The 6,948-nt window shown below is 39.4% G+C and overlaps 1 protein-coding gene across 1 annotated transcript in view; it reads left to right on the forward strand.

Annotated features, from left to right (window-relative positions):
- The window catches only part of LOC123246558, a 228,958-nt gene that overhangs the window by 143,144 nt on the left and 78,866 nt on the right, over nt 1-6,948 (forward strand). The window lies entirely within an intron of this gene.

Here is a 6,948-nt window from a genome sequence, read left to right on the forward strand (position 1 = left end):
AGGAACCTCCATTTTGAGGAAGAGTCCTGATTATCCATCCTTCATTTTGGTTTTAGCACAGATGCCTCTGTGCCCACCCAGTACTCTCTTCCCTTTTTCTGTTCATTTTTCTGTGTTGTCTTTCACCATTAGAATATGAGCTCCTAGTCATGTTTTTGTTTGTTTTTTCTTGTAGTTTATCTCCAGGACTTAACACAGGGCCTGGCAAGTGGTCAGCAGTTAATATATGCTATTGACTTGTTGATTTGAAGTAGATAATAATGAGTTTTGAGATCACACTATATGTGACTCAAATGAAGGAACCAAGAATGTTTATCCTAAAAAAGTGAAACCTGAGAGCAGAGAGACTCATGCCTGCTGTTTTCAAGTATTTTGGAGGAATGTCAAGTGGGGAAGGATTTAAACTTTATCTACTCAACCTCAGAAAGCAAAATAATGATCACTGGGTTAGAGTCCAGCTAGGAAGGGATATTGGCAGAAAGGTTGGGGGGAAGGATGTGCCAGACAGAGGCACTTGCAATAGGTTCTTCATTGGAATTTGTTGGGAAGTATAGATGTTCAAGGAGAACTGAGGTCTCTTGGGTGAGGGTTTGTCACATCCTTTTCAGAGCTGCCCATCCATCTTTGGTTCCTACCTGCCACTCAGCTTGTAATTGTGGCTCTGAGAAGCTGAAGTGTACACAGAAGCCGTATCTTGGTAAACTATCTCAGCAAATAGGCTAAACCAGGTTGAGGTTAACCAACAAGTCTCAAACCCATTAGTGAGTTAGTGGGGTATCCACCCCAAGCATATGAAGTTTTCTTCCCTCTTTCTCTCTAGCCACCCCCCTCCCCAATGGAATGGGCAGATGAGAATAGTTTGTTCTAATGGCCATGAAGGTAACTAAAGCAGGTACTATGGAGTGCTTAGAGCTTAGTTAGACATCAAAGATGCCAAGGTCATCCACTGTATCCTACGCCATCACTAGCCATCCTGAATTCAAATTCTCTGGAAGATAGAGTGAGACTGATAACTTTGTGCATTTCTGTCTCACAAATCTGATTCATGCACAAGTCAAGACATCACCTGTGATGCCATTGGTCTTCTTTGAAAATGAAGAACAAATAACCACAGGACCTCTAGAACCTAGATGAGTTGCAGGAGGCCAATGTAAGAGGGTAAAAGGAGGTTTTTGTTGGGTGAATATTAAAAGTTTTAGTCACCAAGGAATTGAATAAATATCAATTCCTAATGAAAGAAACCTCAAGTCAAAATGACTTTTATGGTAGTTTATTTACAAATGAGAAGAAAGAGAAAAAGTAAGAAAATTAGAGAGGATAAGATAAGATAATGAACCTAACACACTAAATAATTTGCTCTAGCCCCTGGCTCAACCCAGGCAGGACTAACTAGTCCTCAGTCAGGAAAAGGCTCAGCCTTGAACTGAGGCCCGAGGCCCGAGGGTCGAAGACCAGGGAAGAATGAAGCAAAAACTTCAGTCATGAAGCCTCTTTTGAAAGGAGAGTTCTTTCAGAGAAATCCAGGAAAAGCCAGTTTTTGCACTCACCACATGTAATTCTAAGAGAGAGATTTAAGAGCAGTCTCACCATGTCCAAAGTCCCAGCCAGACAGCCAGAGCTCCTTCAGGTTCAAGACACGAACAAGAAGAGAGTTACAGGAAGTTGTCACTCCCTTTTAAAGGCACTTCTTTTGCATCGTTTCCTATGCCTTCCTCTTAGTTTACGTGTCCAATCACAACAGATGCTTTGCTTAGGACTGCCCAGGGGGCAGTCAGTCAATTCTGATTCGTCACCCACTCTTGCACTTGTGGGTTACAGACTTCCCAACTTGGGAATTAAGTGGGGTTGCTTACACTTTGGTGATTAGGTCTAAGAATGGGCAAGGTAGATTTAATCTCATTATCACACCAAGGTGGGAAAGAAGGGAGGGAAGGAAGTTCTATCTCTCTCTTCTACTCAGGCCTAGATAGCTTTAAATGCCATCTCTGCTATATTTCTTATCTGTGAAGATATGAATTTCTGATAAATCCTTCTTTTCCTTTCTCTCTTACTTTCCCTTCCAACCTTCAAAAAGAACAGTAGCACTACCCAAAACAGCTTAATACACAGTTCAGTGTTTTAAAAATGTAAATCAGAGACTTTTGCCCATGTAGGCACCAGACAAATAAGGTAATTTGCTTAGAACTTCATGAATATTGTATTTGACTGGTGTAATCACAGCCTTAAAGAGAAAATTTTATTTAAATTACAACTCACTGTGTTTCAGCTGGAATAAGTGTGGGAAGGGGGGCTGCCTGTGGAATTCTGTTTGTCCTCAGGTAGCCGGAATGACCCTGCTTCACTTTGATTAACCACAACCTAAATATCTGTCCAAGGGCAAGCTCTGTGAATGAGTGCCTTTAATTTTGGCTTAGAAGTCTGTCATCATTGCCAACCCCAGACTTCCACAAGAATGAAAAGGGTTGGGTTGTACTTAATTGTTGTTTTTATTGTATTTTCATTCTTGGCAAAGGTCAGTTCTGTAAACTTAGAATATAAACCAAACCCCATGAGTGGTTTATTCCAGCTCAGAAAGGAAGATGCTTTGAAAACAAGATAGAAAACAAAAATGAAGAAAAAATTGTTAATAACTAATATCACTTTAATTGACAAAAGACTTTGTAAAAGAAAAGTAATTTAGCTAAGTGGTTCAGAATGATAAGGGAAGCATTCTAGTAAAGTAGAAAGAGCACTGGGGGCAGAGGATCAGGGTTCAAATGCCTCTCTGACACTTGCTACCTTTATAACATTATTCAAGGCAGTCGACCTTCCTGGGCCTCAGTTTCCTCATCTGTAAAAAAAGGAGGGAGGGGGTTGAACTAGATGATACCTAAGGGTCAATATTCTTACATTTTACTTTTTAAGCATCTCCCTGACCTTTGACTCAGCTACTTTCAGACAGAGGAGAGATAATTATAATTAATAATAGGTAGCCTTTATATACTACCTACTATGTGCCAGGCACTATGCTTGGCATGTTACAAATACCATTTCACTTAATTTGAACAACAACCCAAGGAGGGTAGGTACTGTTATTGTCTTCATTTTACAACTAAGGAAACTGAGTCAAGCAAGGGGTTAAGTGATTTGCACACAAGAGGTTAAGTGAGTCACACAATTATTAAGTGTCTGAAGTAGGATTCAAATTCAGGAAAAGGAGTCAGGAAGCCTTGGATTAAATACAGTCGGAGACATTTATTAGCTATGTAACCTTTGACAAGTTACTTAATTTCTCTGGGTCTCAGTTTTCTCATCTGAGAAAATGAGGGAGTTAGTCTCTTCTACCTCTAAAGCTGTGATACTATGTATGATTCTTAATTCTATAATGTTGGAGTAGTAGATTGCAAACGTTGCAAGTAAGAGCCAAGTCTACTTCATCTTTGTATCCGCCATCTCTTAGCACGATGCCGCTCCCAGAGCATCTTTATTATAAACACATAGAATTGAATTTTAATTGCCATTGGCTCTCTCCCACTCATCTTTTTGGGGTTTGGGCATTTCTAAAAGCCTTATTATTCTTGACCTCCAATTAAGTTCAATTCATTTAACAAACATTTATTAAATAACTTCTGTGTGTAAAAGGCACAGGTTAAAAAAATCACTCACTACAGACTAACTCTTCAAGCCAATTTAATGCCTCCAAAATGAGATGCACTTGGTAGTTTCTCAGACATCTGTTCTGTTTCCTTAGTGTTTCTGGAAGTAAACAGCAAACATTTGCCTGGATATTTTTGTTCACTGAATGAATAAATGAATGACAGTTAATGATATGGTTTTGGTTTTTGTTTGTTTGTTTGTTTTTTTCAAAACTCTTACCTTCCATCTTAGAATCAATACTGTGTATTGGTTCTAAGGTAGAAGAGTGGTAAGGGCTAGGGAATAGGGGTTAAGTGACTTGCCCAGGGTCACACAGCTAGGAAGTAGTTGAGGTCCAATTTGAACCTCAGACCTCCTGTCTCCAGACCTGGCTCTCAAACCATTGAGCCACCGAGCTGTCCCCAATAATATGCCAACAAACTTTGCACTGATTGATGTATGCTGTTACCCTATTATTTTTAGAAGTATGTATTATTCTTTCTCAAGATGAAAGCATGATGAGTCATAACAGCAACTAATGTTTATATGGCATTTCAAGATTTATAAAGTGCTTTGTACCCATTCTCATTTGATCTCAACTGCCCTGTAGGATATATAACATTACTGTTCAGAAAACGGAGGCTGAAAGTATTCAAATGACTTATCCAGGGTCACATCTATTAAATGCCTTGGATTGGGTCCACTCATCCACGGCTGGCTCCAGTAGTGGGATTAGGGATTTCAGGAGCTCTGAAGGACTCCCAGCTTCCCAAATATCTTGCCTTAATAAATCTACCATGAGTCCAAGAGACCTACTATCCAAGTCCCTCATTTTGGTCAAAATCCCCTTTCAAAATGGAAATGTATTTAACTAGGGAGGATAACTTACCAAATCATTAGAATCCATTAGTAGCCATTAGCAACACGGCATGCCCAAATAGGATAGGATTACAAATTGGAAGGGACCTTCAAGTTTATCTAGTACAACTTTTTTATTCTACCGTTATAGGAAATGAGGCCCAGGAAGACAATCAATGTGACTTGCTAAGATCACTCAGATAGTAAGTGACAAAACTAGGTCTTCTGACTCCAAATTCTGTATTCTTTCCAGAGTACTCCAATTACTCTTACTTTGGAAAACAGAGAACAAAGGCCCTATGTGTACAGGATACAGGACTGATACATTTTGATAAAGGGGAGGAAGTTAGTAAAGGCCAGAAATATACAGTTCTTTTCCAGGAAAGGTAGACATATTGGCAGGAGGGTAGGAAGCTAGGCAGCCACAAGACAGCAAGATTGCCCTGGGGACCTAGAGGAAGAGGCAAGGTATCCTAAGATTAGAAAAGGAGACCCTAAAAAGGGAGGCTAGGCAGGACTGGGAACAAGATGACAATCTTTCTCCTGTTTAATCATCCTCATTAGAGTTGTCTTTGTCCATAAGAAAAAATCAGAAAGAAAAATAAAGAACCAGGAACAATAAATCACCCTTGAAGATTCTAGATCTCATCAAATAGCAGATAGAGCAGATAGATAGATAGATAGATAGATAGATAGATATAGATATAGATATATAGATATGGTGGCCTTCTGCATAACCTGCTGTAAACTAACAAACTAACTAACTTATGCAGTAAAATAATAAAAGTTTAAGCATAGCCCTCTAGGTTAAGAAAGAGAAAGAGATCTTTGTCAGGGGCCTTGAATGAGAACAATGTGTTTCTCCCATGTTCTCCCCCAGGGAGTGTATTTGGCTGCATTCTATATAGATCAGCCCATGGAGATCATAGATTGTAGGATTGAAAGCTAGAATTTTTAGGGGACCTTAAAGATGATCTAGTTTGCCTTCTCTTTTTTGAGATGGAGAAACTGAATCCCAGAGAAATGAAGCGAGCTACCAATGATCTCCTAGGAAAGGCTTGATTTGAATTCAGGTTCTGTCATTCCCAAGTAATCTTACTACTGCCTGGACACTGCTTCCTTAGTCCAGGACATCCTTCTCTCTGCTCATTACTGGGCTAAACTCAGGGCCCCAGAGGGGGGAAAGCTCTGCCCTGAGGCTGTGGGATGTTGGACCTGGCTTCTCCCTGGGATAAATCATTCACTTCAATGCCTCCTTTGGCTAATCTAGAGTTATTCCCTTAATAAAGGCTAAGGATGTTGGAAGTACCTGAAAACTGACTTTTATCTATTATGGCCTTGGCTCCATGATGGCTTTTCATCAACCTAAGTTGTTAGGGGGCATTGAAGTCTTATTATACCAGTCCTATACCTCATGTTGGAGTGGGGGGAGTTCTGAAAAGAAGACTAATGAAAAATATGAAAAATCTTTTAGAGACTCTATTCAGAAGTAGCCCCCCATGGAATCAGAAAGAACTGAGTCAAATCTAGCTGTGGGACCCTGGACAAGTCATTTAATCATTGTTTTGACTCAGTTTCCTCATCTGCAAGATGGGGATAATAATAGCCTAACTTACCTCCCAAGGTTGTTGCGTGGCTCAAATGAGATATTAATTACTTGTAAAGTACTCAACATAGAGCCTGGCACATAGTAAAGGCTATATAAATTTAGTCATTGTGATAATGATGAACTATTATAAAATAATCATGATAAATAACTACTACAAACCAACAATAATGATCATTATTAGTAACCATTATAAAACAATAATTGCTATTGTATCATTATTAATTATTATAAAAAGCAATGGGGCAACTAAGAGGTGCAGTAGATACAGTGCTAGGCCTGGAGTCAAGAAGACTCATCTTTCTGAGCTTAAATTCGGCTTCAGATACTAGTTGTGTGACTCTGGGCATGTCGCTTAATGCTTTTTGCCTCCGTTTCCCCATCTATAAAAGGAGCTGCAGAAGGAAATAGCAAACCATTCCAGTACTTCTGCCAAGAAAACTCCAAAATTATGAGTCAGACACATCATGTATATCCAGACTCGTATATCACAACTCCAAAAAATTAAAAAATAAAAAACTTAAAAATAAATAAATGAACCCAAAGAGTCAGGCATGACTGAGATGACTGATTAACAATTATAAAATGATGGGTTTAGACTAGACAACTTTTTTTTTTTAACATTTATTAATAATCATTTTTAACATGATTACATGTTTCATGCTCCTATTTTCCCCTTCACCCCCCGCACTCCCTCCACCCATGGCCGACGCACTTTTCCACTGGTTTTGTCATGTGTCCTTGATCAAGACCAATTTCCCAATTGTTGGTGGTTGCATTGGTGTGGTAGTTTCGAGTCCACACCCTCAATCATGTCCGCCCCGACCCATGCGTTCAAGCAGTTGCTTTTCTTATATGTTTCCTCTCCT

This window comes from Gracilinanus agilis, chromosome 4, assembly GCF_016433145.1.
Source record: "Gracilinanus agilis isolate LMUSP501 chromosome 4, AgileGrace, whole genome shotgun sequence".
NCBI classification, from domain to species: Eukaryota; Metazoa; Chordata; class Mammalia; order Didelphimorphia; family Didelphidae; genus Gracilinanus; species Gracilinanus agilis.